Source organism: Tachysurus fulvidraco, chromosome 8 (assembly GCF_022655615.1).
Source record: "Tachysurus fulvidraco isolate hzauxx_2018 chromosome 8, HZAU_PFXX_2.0, whole genome shotgun sequence".
NCBI lineage: Eukaryota > Metazoa > Chordata > Actinopteri > Siluriformes > Bagridae > Tachysurus > Tachysurus fulvidraco.
Window position 1 is genome coordinate 1,884,868 of NC_062525.1, and position 13,035 is coordinate 1,897,902.

At 43.7% G+C, this 13,035-nt stretch overlaps 1 pseudogene; it reads right to left on the reverse strand.

Moving 5' to 3' along the window:
• Positions 1-1,322: 1,322 nt before the first annotated feature.
• Positions 1,323-9,823, reverse strand: LOC125145340 (annotated as a pseudogene).
• Between the last annotated feature and the right edge of the window lie 3,212 nt (positions 9,824-13,035).

Sequence of the window (13,035 nt, forward strand, 5' to 3'; positions counted from 1 at the left end):
AGATTGGGCTCGCCGGAAATGGCTGATTTGCAGCTCATGCACTTGACTCTGAGGCCTGCCTGAACTAATTCAAAGCTTGATTTCAGTCAGGACCACTTTGTCAAATGAAGGTTTATTAAGCGATATGCATAGAGTTAGTGTTGGCGGAATGGTTCTGTTCTGGGCAAATTTTCCCGTGTGCCTTCCGTGCGCATGCATGGACGGGCGGGGAGAGCGGCAGCTAGAGAATCGAGGGGACCCCCAAAACCAACCATATGCCAAAGAGTTCCCCCAACATAACGGTATGTGGTAGGTGCTATACCTCCGGCTGCTCAGAGGTCAGGGAAAGTGTCACCCTGGGGAGATGAAAGCACATATGTGATGTGCATAGGAGGCTGGTGAACAGTCGAAGAAAAAGAAAAAGGTGGGGGCTAAATATGCCTCAGCAGTGCGAAGGTGACCGCGAGCATGGTATATCTGTGGATGAGTGAAGACTGGTAGGGGAAGCATGCACCCTGTAGGGACTTGGGTGCTCGTACTCTAATATTACATACTTGTCCGGAGCTATGCTGCTATGAAGCGTCACCCCGGGCTGAGCGAGAGGCGGCAAGATAGCAACAAGCATGTTGCTGTGGTAGGCTAAGTACTCCCCTGCAACAGCAGTTGAATTATCCACTAGCTGTAGTGGAAGCGGCTGGGGAAGCGTGCGCCCAGAGAATCGTTTGCATGAGAGGTTGATATTCAGGCATACAGGGTGAAATGCAAGGAACTAGGCAGGAACAGAGGAAGAAGGAGAAGACAGAAGAGAGAGAGAGAGAGAAGGAACATCAGGAAGATATATCGTGATCAGATGGAGTCCATGACTTTTTGCGCATCTAGCATGTCCTGGATTCCTGGACGCACGTAGCGTTCGAATGCCGCAGAAGACCATCATCCCAGATGTTTTAATGTGGGGATTGACCGAGGCTGCTGTTGTAGCTGTTCCGATGTGGAAGGAGTGAGATGTGTAGAGCTCTGAAGAGAGGCCGCAGGATTGGCATGCCGAGTGTAGACGGGCGGTGAACCAGGATCTTGTCATGGCTGCCTCAGTTTAGTGACCAGTTTGTCATCTAGTGGGAGAGTGAGAGGGAGTCATTTGTCTTTGCCTTTTGGTGTTTCTTTTCTGATGCCATCAAGTAGCAGGTGGATGGATGGATGCCTCAGCAGACTGCAGACGGATGGGTCCAGGCATCTTAGGTGGAATTGGATGCCTGATACTTGACTTTTTATGGAGGATGGTTGCATTTTTTTTGCTAAGAAACAATGCATGATAAAAGCACTCACGATTGCAATGTTAACTGGCAAGGCGGGGACTGAAAAATAAGCACTGAAGTCCAAGCGGAGTCGTACATTTTTAAAGTGGATTTAGCTATACTCGATCTCATGTACAGTGAAGCTGCGGAAAGGTAAGACTGCAGATTAGAGCTTAGTCGAGGACAGTCAGGGCAAATGCTGGGCAAGGCAGGCTCAAAGGAGAGGCATCTGGGCACCATGTTTTGAACTCCTGAAATTTGAAATGAGACAGACAGTTATCGAAGGCCTGGTATGTGAGCTGCAGGACATGAAGATACTAGTAATGCATGTCCATGTAAGGCGCCTTAGAAACTTATTGATGAAGGGGACTGAGGAGCGCCCTTTGTTAATGATGTGGACGGTTGCTTCGTTATCACAATAGACAAGGATTTGTTTCCTGGACCACTGGTTACCCCAAAGGATGCACGCCACGACGATAGGGTATAGTTCTAACAAAGCTGTGGACAGGAGATTGGGGGGAGAGTAGACAATTATTTTGGCCAAGCGCTGGTGAACCACTGGTTATTAAAAAAACCCTCCGAATCCTATTGAGGGAGCGGCGTTAGTAAAGAACTTAAGCGCGACGGACGTTTCTACTGTGTCGTTGTAAAAGAAAGAAATGGGATGATCCACATAGCAAAATTTAAATGTCCTGCAAAAGAGAGCAGTTCTTTTTTTGTAATGGCGTCACATAACAAGATGTCTTTTAAGGCTTTCATAATGCAATCGAGTTTATCGGCAGGCAACTAAGCTCGCATGAGATTGCTGTCTAAATTAATCCCGAGGAATTCTAATGTGTTTGATGGACCCAGGGTTTTTTTTATCTGATGGGGGATACCTAGCTTTTTGAAAGTTTTTTTAGGATCTTAATGCATCGCTCTGGTGGAGAGTTTGGATAGTCCACGACGAGAAAATTGTCTAATAAGTGAAGGACGAATGGCAGCTTGCAATTATTTAAGAGAATCCAGCAGATCGCTTCTGATAAACTATCGAAGATGCGAGGGCTACTGCGGCAGCCGATTGTGAGTCTGACGGTGAAGTTGTGGCGCCATTGAACTCCAAACAGGTGCCATTGGGATGGAGCGGCATAATTTTAAAAGCGTCTACTATGTCGGCTTTTCCCAGCCATGCCCCTTTGCCGGCTGTTTTGATGAATTGGATAGCATTGTCGACCGAAGCGTACAACAGGGAAAAGTTAGGGAGAGGGATCAAGCTGTTAATACTAGGAATGTGAAGGTTGTTATGAGGAGCTGATGAGTCCATGATTAGATGTTTTTTCTCCGAATACTTCCTTGTCGCTACGCCTAGAGGGTTAATCCTAAAGACTGGGAATGGGGAATTATCGAAGGGGCCAATCATGTATCCTTTATCTACCTCTCTAGTCAGAAGACTATCGACTACTTCGGGTTCCTTGAGGCGGACTGAAGATTGTTACAGATGTAAGAATTAAGGGGAGCGTAGTCAAACCGGCGAGTCTGGTAATCAAAAAATGTACAAAAAAGCGATTAGGATGCTTTGTCAAAGCTTTGTCAAGTTCAGGAATGTTGACAGGCGTTGACTTTATTTTGTCTTTTTGGAGGGAGCATGCATCCTCCGGGGACATACAGACTTTGGATGCCCATCTCCGCAATAGCTGCAAGCGTGGATAAATTTACAATTGGGAAACCTGCACACATTTTCATTGAAATTAAAACACATGGGAGTATGGATCATGGGTTTGACCTTTTCTTCATTGTTGGCTTTAGGTAAGCGGTCTGCCGAGGTAGTAGGTTTAGCGGATCTCGGGCACAGAGAAGGGGTGTGCGTGAAAGCAACTGCATAGAGAGCAAGACAGCGCACGATGACCGATAAAGTGTCTACTGGTGAGAGCTAGGTCCACTGCTGACCAGTCCAGTTTTTGGTTGAACCTTTTTGAACCTTTGGATGAATGTGACTGACTTGGCTGTGAAAGATTTGTGGTATTCATAAAAAAGGGTCCCGCCGTAGGTCATAGCAAGGTCTGAAATTATAGCTAAATAGGTGTCGAGTTTGGCCCTACGCTCCGGATACGTTTCGCAAATCACATCTCTGAAAATGCCGAAGGCAACGTTGAACTCAGGCATAGTTAGACAGTTAGACAGCCTAAGGTCGTTATCTTTTAAGAGTACTGAGACGTCCCTGCAGTTGACCATGCGTTTATCCTGAACTTCTGAGCACAGCAGGATTTTAACGAGATTAATGTCATTACCTGCGAGGACCTAGGCGTGCAGATGGGGAGAGATAGCAGCGGCAGGTGGGAAGAAATGGGTGCCGGCAGCAGGTGCTTGGAAGGCCGTTGCAGGGGTCCCACACGGAAGGAGGTTTAGACCCGTGTTTGCTGGTGTAGAAAAAGCCGGAGCGTCAGGGACTGGAGGAGCGGGTTTTAGTGACGTGGAAGCCACATTGGGGATGGACGAGGGTTGGTTTTCCAGGGCTTAGATCCTGAAGTCTAGATTGGAGAGGGACAGAAGAATGTTCTGGAGGGCTGGCATCACGGGATCATCTTGGATTGGTGAGGTGAGGTCGGGACAATCGGTCCTTTTCTTTGTAGCTTGCGGGTTGTTGGCACATGAGCAGTGTTTCCTTTATGCAGTGGCCTTTTTTGGGTCGGAAGTAGGAGTGAATTGAGTCGGGGTTAGTTTGGGTATGTTTTCCATGAAAAAATAGAAAAGTTGGTCGTGGTTAATTCCGAGCGGCGCATGAATATTTTGTCTGTACAAGGTTGCGAGGATTTTCTCGATGGGACATTCAGTAATTAGAGGGGGTGTTTTAATGGCCAGCCGTGGGCTTCTGCGAACCAGAGGGCCCTGGGATGTTCTGCGAAGCGCGGATCTTCTTCGGAGCTTGGATCAGACATGATGAGTAGTAAGATCGATGCTAGTAGTTGTAGTATGAGCATGCAAGCTGGGATTAGAAATGCAGCAGCAGCGATGCGCGAGAGCAGCTCGAGAGAAGGGAATTTAAAGGGTCGGAAATTACTTAAGTCGTACCGGATTGGTTGCGCCGGAAACGGCTGATTAGCAGCTGATGCACTTGACTCCGAGGCCTGCCTGAACTAACGCGAAGCTTGATAATCACGTAAATATTACTCACACTGTACGACACAAACTGTTCGAGACACACTGTACGAGACGCACTGTACTCACACTGTACAACACACACTACAACACACACACTGTACTCACACTGTATGACACACACACTGTACGACACACACTGTACTCACACTGTACAACACACACTACAACACACACACTGTACTCACACTGTATGACACACACTATACGACACACACTATACTCACACTGTACGACACACACTGTACTCACACTGTACAACACACACACTGTATGACACACACTGTACAACACACACACTATATTCACACTGTACGACACACACTGTACAACACACTGTACGACACACACTGTACTCACACTGTACAACACACACACTGTCCTCACACTGTATGACACACACTGTACAACACACACACTGTACTCACATGGTACAACACACACACACACACACACACACACACACAGTACTCGAACTGTACAACACGCACTGTACTCACACTGTATGACACACACTGTACAACACACACACTGTACTCACATTGTACAACACACACACACTGTACTCAACTGTACGGCACGCACAGTACTCACACTGTATAACACACACTGTACAACACACACACTGTATTCACACTGCACAACACACAGACACACTGTACTCACACTGTACAACAAACAGACTGTACTCACACTGTACAACACACAAACTATATTCACACTGTACGACACACACTGTACTCACACTGTATGACACACTATACGACACACACTATACTCACACTGTACGACACACACTGTACTCACACTGTACAACACACACACTGTATGACACACACTGTACAACACACACACTATATTCACACTGTACGACACACACTGTACGACACACTGTACGACACACACTGTACTCACACTGTACAACACACACACTGTCCTCACACTGTATGACACACACTGTACAACACACACACTGTACTCACATGGTACAACACACACACACACACACACACAGTACTCGAACTGTACAACACGCACTGTACTCACACTGTATGACACACACTGTACAACACACACACTGTACTCACATTGTACAACACACACACACTGTACTCAACTGTACGACACGCACAGTACTCACACTGTATAACACACACTGTACAACACACACACTGTATTCACACTGCACAACACACAGACACACTGTACTCACACTGTACAACAAACAGACTGTACTCACACTGTACAACAAACAGACTGTACTCACACTGTACGACACACACTGTACTCACACTGTATGACAAACACTTTACTCACACTGTACGAGACACACACTGTACGACACACACTGTACTCACACTGTATGACACACACTGTACTCACACTGTACGAGACACACTTTACTCACACTGTACGACACACACACTGTATGACACACACTGTACTCACACTGTTCAACATACACTGTACGACACACACTGTACTCACACTGTCTGTACTCATAATGCCGTAGATAATATTTCTATTTTTGATCAGTATTTAGACCGTTTTAATCCCCTTCAAGGGAATGACTTATTTTCATTGATTTCTTCTTCAAAATGATCAACCTGCACACTCGATCCCTTACTGGCCTCTGATCAGGGTTGTTGTCTCTTTGCTGTTGTTACTTGTTCTTAGGGCAGCTTTTGATACCATTGACCATTATATATTACTTGATAGGCAGGAACATGTTGTTGGTGTTAAAGGGACAGCTCTCTCATGGATCAGGTCTTATTTGACTAATTGCTATCTGTTCATAGATCTAAATGGTGACCACTCTAAACAAACTAAGGTAATGTTTGGTGTTCTGCAAGGTTCCGTTTTAGCCCCATTGCTTTTTCCATATATATGCTACCCCATTGTGCAATTATTCATAAACATGGTATTGGCTTCCACTGTTATGCTGATGACACGCAGGTATATGTTTCAGCTAAGTCAGATGTGAGTTACCAGCTTAATAAGATTGAAGATTGTGTGAAGGACATTAGACAGTGGACGCTTACTAACTTCCTCCTGCTTAACTCTAAGAAGACAGAAGCCCTTGAAGCTCATATAAATAATACCACAAGGGTAGCCTTCATTCATCTCAGTAATATTGCTAAGATAAGAAATATGATGTCATGACATGATGCAGAAACACTAGTTTGCATTTGTTACCTCTAGTTTGGATTATTGTAATGCTTTACTGTCTGGATGTTCCAGTAGGAGAATAAACAAGCTCCAGTTAGTCCAGAACATTGCAGCTAAAGTCATAACTAGAACCAGAAGATATGAACATATCACCCCGATCTTATCCTCATTGCATTGGCTCCCAGTCAAGTTTCACATTGATTATAAAATACTATTATAAACCTTTAACCCTCCTATTGTCCTCCTATACAAATTAGGAGTGCTGAGTCAACTTGACCTTGTCTGTTTTGACCACTTATAAAAATTGAAGTATATATGATATCCATTTTTTTAAATGATAAATAAATATAAATAATATGATGAACCTTTTTAGTCTAACTTGTTTCCAACATATTAACATATATTTTGCAAAATATATTATATATATTTTTTATATATGGTATAATAAACTTTATTTATATACAAAAATGCCTCATTTTTTTTAGTAAAAAAAAAAACAAACAAACAGATATTTTTAATTATTTTCACTATAGAGGCACAAACGTTGATACACAATTACAGGCTGGTATATTTAAAGGGCAGGAGATTGTTTTGAAACCATTTTGACCATTTTTAATGTCAGCAAATAATAAAACCTGTTTTTTTCCAGGCCAAATTGACTTGAATGTTTATAAATCAAAAATTCTACAATTATCACCATTCTGTGTGTAATATCTATTTTGCCCACCTGATATCATCTGATCAACCAACAACATGCCACACACACACACACACACACACACACACACACACACACACACACACACACACACACACACACACACACACACACACACACACACACACACATACACACACTCAAAAACATGCCATAATTTCATGTGAATAAAACTTTGTTTACCTCCTTATGTTTTTTTTATTGTACTTAATTTATGAAATATATACTTTATAAAATTTTGCCATGTTTTGAGTAAAATAAGCAGAAATTATTAAATATTATTTTGGATAACCACTGGCTGGTGTATGTCAAACATCCCCAGGTCAAAGCTGACTGAGGCAACTAAATTCATATATAAGAGAGAGAAAACAAATATGATTTGAATATGAAAACACAACGTGTGTGTGTGTGTGTGTGTGTGTGTGTGTGTAAAGATTGTTGGTAGAAGAAGAAGAGAAGATATTGTCCCCAGCTGGACAAATGCATATAACAAGTGTGAAATATTTACAAATGATTGTTTTTTTTTTTTTTTTGGATGCCCAATGAATTGTAATGCCCAATGCTTGTGTGTGGGGGTGGGGGTGGGGGGTGGGGGGGGGTGTAAAGCTTGTTGGTAGATCAGATTTTGCCCCCAGCTGGACAAATGCACCTAACAAGTTTGAAAAATTTACAAATGAGTAGCTTTTGTTTTTTTCTGGAAGCCTAATGAATTGCTATTCCCAGTGCTTGTGTGTGTGTGTGTGTGTGTGTGTGTGTGTGTGTGTGTGTGTGTGTGTGTGTGTGTGTGTGTGTGTGTGTGTGTGGCATCATTTCGGTAGATCATATTTTGCTCTCTGTTGGGTGAAATATTTACAAATGTCTGGCTTTATTTTCTGGACGCCTAATGAAATGCAATGCCCAATTTCTGTGTGTGTTTGTGTGTGTGTGCATGTGTGTGGGGGGGGGGGGGTGTGAGTGTGTGTTTTGGGTGCGTGTGTTAGTGGACATTTTATGTGTGCATTTTTGTGTCTGTATGTATGTTCATTGCGCTGAAAAGGGAAAAAAGTGTGACCTATTGCACTTAATGGTCCCGTGCCACAGTACCTGAGAGATCTATTATTTTTTTATGATCCATCATGCCTATTACGATCAAAAGGTGCAGGCGATTTGGTAGTACCTCAAGTATAAAAGAAGTAGTTTTTCTTAGGTAAAGGAATATTGAATTTTTTTTTATTTAAACATTTTTTACAATTAATTAATTTAATTATTTTTAACTTACAAATTTTTAATCGTTGTTTATGCAGCAGTATAAGCATAAAATAAAAGGCAGACACGAGAGTGTAATTCAGCAAAATGTGTATTCACAACAAAACAGCAGGTTAGCCGCGACACCAACAAGGCATGAGCAATCGACTGTTGATCGCATGATCCATTACATACTGTAACATCCCCTTTACAAAAATGAACAAAAGGAATCCCCTTTTTTACACTAAATAAGAACAAAATACTATATGAACTTTGGGCAGATATTTTTTTTTTTTACTGACTGCCATACTTTGCTTTAAGTAAACTGCCACGTTAACATTTACAACATATTACAAATCCAGCCTTTTAGGTGTCTTAGACAATCAGCCAGCCCTAGTATACATGTGTCCATCTGAGGGTGAGAGTTTGACAAGGTCATGTGAAGCCTGTGGCAAGGGCTTCACAAGAGGTGAATCAGCAAGAGCTCCTGCAACACTACTCTCCGGCATAAGAGGCATCTCGGGTTCACTTGTGTCCAAAGCTTGTGTGGCGGTTGACTCTGCCACTCTCAAGTGCATTCTGTTTCGTCTGTATATGGATCCATCCACATTAACAAGATAAGATCGTGGTGCTACTTTCTGAAGACAGGTGCCTACGTTCCAGAGTGCAGGGTTTTTTGTGGAAAGGGCTTCATACGAATCTTCTCACCATTGTTCAGTTCTGGCAGATCACAAGCTGACCTGTCATAATAGGATTTTGCCTGCTGTTTCCGGTGTCGAAGCCTCTCAACAACCCCAGTAACCACAGATGGCTCCAGAAGCTTGTTTGTTACTGGAAGAGACGTTTTCAGTCTCCGTGACATCAACCTTTGTGCAGGGCTACTGTCCATATTTTCAGTTGGGGTGTTTCTCCAATGAAGTATCGCTTTCCAAGGGTCAGTTCTGTCATACATGGCTTTGCGCAGAAGGTTTTTTGCAATCTTGACGGCTGACTCAGCCTTTCCATTTGATTTGGGATGTCTTGGTGAAGAAGTAACATGCTCAAATTCCCAGTTGGAGGCGAAGCGCTTAAACAGAGCACCAAACTGAGGGCCATTATCTGTGATAACTCTATCTGGCTGACCATGTCGAGCAAACTGAGCCTTGCAGCGCTTGATGACCGTCTCTGCAGATAGGTCAGGAAGCAGTTCAATCTCCCAAAAGTCTGAGAAATGGTCCACAATTATAAGATAGTCCTTTTGTCTGTGACTGAACAAATCCATGCTGACAATCTGCCATGGCCTGCTGAGGATGTCGTGAGATAGCATGGTTTCCTTCTGTTGGTTGTGTGCAAATTCATTGCAAGTTGAACAGTTACTCACAAAGTCTTTGATTTCTGCTTGCATACTTGGCCAATATTGTGTGTCACGGGACTGACGATAACATGCGTCACTTCCTATATGGCTTGAATGTATGCGTTTGAGCATCTCTGGACGTAGTGATTTGGGAATGATGACTTTCTGACCACGGTACAAAATACCATCCTGCGCACTTATCTCATCTCTATAAAGCCAGTATTCTTGGATGATGTGTGTTGCCCTTTCTTTCTCATCAGGCCAGCCTGCCAGGACAATGGTTTTAAGGGCCTGTAATGCTTCATCCCTTTCAGTATGCTCCCTGATTGTCCTCAACCGCTGCTCCGTCACATTCAAGTATTCCGCTTGGTTGATGAGTTGTACATTTTCCTGCTCTATTTGCAAATTACATATGGCATGCCTCTGGTAAATGGCTCCCTTGCCTGTACAGTCAGCAGCTGCTCTGCCATCATCTCACTGATGAACATTTTAGGTCCTGGCTTGTAGACAACTTTGAGACTGTAATTTCGAAGTGTCATGAGCATGCTTTGAAGCCGCTTGGGTGCGCTGAGAAGTGGTTTGCTGAATATAGTGATCAAAGGTTTGTGGTCTGTCTCTGCTGTGACCAACTCCCATCCGTACAGGTAATGGTGAAATCTTTGACAAGCTAAGACAATACTGAGACACTCTTTTTCGATTTGTGCGTAATTTTTTTCTGTGGGATTCAGTGCTCTTGAAGCAAAGGCGACAGGCTGTCCTTCTTGCATAAGGCAGCACCCAAGACCGCTTTGGCTGAAATCACTTTGAACTGTGACAGGCTTGGCAACATCAGCACAGGCATTAATGTGGCCATGGCTTTTAGCTTGCAGACTGAATCTTCATGTTTGGGTAGCCAGTGCCATGGGGTGTCTTTGTCGAGCAAGCGCCACAGTGGCTAGCAAACAGTAGACAAGTGAGGCATGAATTTGGCTAAATAATTAGCAAAGCCGATGAGACGCTGTACACCTTTAGCATCTGTAGGGTTGGGCATGTCCATGATAGCCCTCACCTTGTCTGGGTCAGGCTTCAAGCCCGTGGATGAAAGGATATGATCATGGAACTTCACTTTGTTTACTTTAAATTGCAACTTTTTTAAGCTAAGTCGTAGGTTGACCTCTCTGCAACGCTCCAACAGGGCCTGAAGCTTGTGATCATGATTTCAGCTTGCTGGTCCGTGTCACCGCAACCAACGACAAGAATATCATCTGCGATGGGCTCAATGCCCTTTAGACCTGCTAACAGTTCATGCTGCTTCCAGGTGCCACTGAGACACCAAATGGTAGCTTTAGCCACCTTTTCCTGCCCCATGGGGTCCAGAATGTGGTCATGAAGCTGCTCTCTTGGTCGAGCTTGCACTGTAAGAAAGCATGTTTGGCATCAACCAACGTGAAGATCATTGCTTTAGGCAATTTGTATAAAACATCCTCCAGGGTTGGCATAATATAATGAGAGCGTTTCAGAAACTTTGGGTCTAAGCAAATTCTCAGCTTGTCTGGTTGTTTTACTATCACCATGTTGCTGATCCAATCTGTTGGCTCTGTAACATCAGTAATATGACCCTCAGCCTGATATGCGTCCAGTTGGGCTTTGACTGTTGCTTTCATAGCAATTGGAACATTTCGTGGGGCACACTGTATCGGTGCAACACTGGGATCCAGCTCAAAATGGACCTCACCAGGCAGTGATTCCACAGGCAAGTTGAACACATCACTGTATTTATCAATTAACTGTTCCTTAGTCAGAGGCTCAGACCGTTCATATCCAATTTTGAGCACGTCATCTGGTATTGTGATCTGCATCAGGCCTAGCTGTTCACAAGTTGAACCTGAGAGAAGTGGATTTTGACTTGATTCTACTATCTCAAAAGACAGCTGATATTTCTCTCTTTGACCACACATTCTGTATCAAAAACGCCCATGGAATCCAGCGACTCACCTGAGTACAGCCGTAGTTTGGCGCTACTAGGGCAGAGTGGTGTGTGTGGAGCGACCTTTACTTTGTCCCTGTAGCTCATCACATTGCATGTTGCTTCTGAATCTAACTGACAACGCAGACTCTTACCATGTAATTGCAGAGAAACAAACCATTTCTTTCCTTTCATATGCACCGTGCTAATGGACTCAATTACGTAAATATCATCATCACTGTCCCCAACCGGCTCCTTAGAATGTTCAATGCAGTGAAGCTTCCCCTCTGTAGATCTGCTTTTACTTTTAAGGCATACTTTAGCAAAATGATTGTCAGTCCCACAAAGTCTACATGTTTGGCCACATGCCGGACAGTAATCCCGGCCTCTCGAATGCACATTCCCACAGTATCGGCATGTCTTGCTTGTGTCTGAGAGTCTTGATGAATTACTCTGCATCCGCTGGTTAGGCCTGAATGGTTTCCTAGCAACAGTGTGAACCGCTTCGGCTACAGTAGGCATACATGCTGCGTCCATCGCTCTCATATGCATAGCGGTCTGTTCAGCTGTGCGACACATCTCAATGGCTGTGAGCAACGTTAAATTTTTTTCACTTAACAACCTGCGTCTGGTTCCTTCATTTATAATGCCCAGTACAATTTTGTCACAAATCATTTCATCCTTTAATCCACCATAATCACAAGTCGTTGCTTTTTCTCTCAATCTGGTCACAAAATTGTCTATGGATTCCCCTTCCCCTTCCGAACACGTACCTCTCATAAATGACATTTCTGGCAGGATTGAAGTATGCTTAAAATGCATCTAGGATGGTTTTAATGTCTCTTTGTTGTTCATCTGTGAGATTCAGATTGTGCCGGTAAACATGTCTGCATTCAGATCCCATCACACTTCTTAATTTAGCAGCTTGTACTTCCCGGGTCTTTTCAACCAGGCCCGTGACCAGCGCATAATCCTCGAACTCGGCTCTGAATAAGTCCCAATTGGCGCTCCAGTCTCCGTTCATGTTTATCGGTAATGGCGGAGGTATATTAGCCGGTGCGCCGCTGTACGGGCGAAGCGCGACCGCAGCATTATCAGCGTTCATAATCGCTAAACTTCTTAGGTCGGAATCAGCAAACACAGCATAAACTTAAGAAAACGCGCTAGGCATCTTCTGACACCATGTTTATGCAGCAGTATAAGCATAAAATAAAAGGCAGACACGAGAGTGTAATTCAGC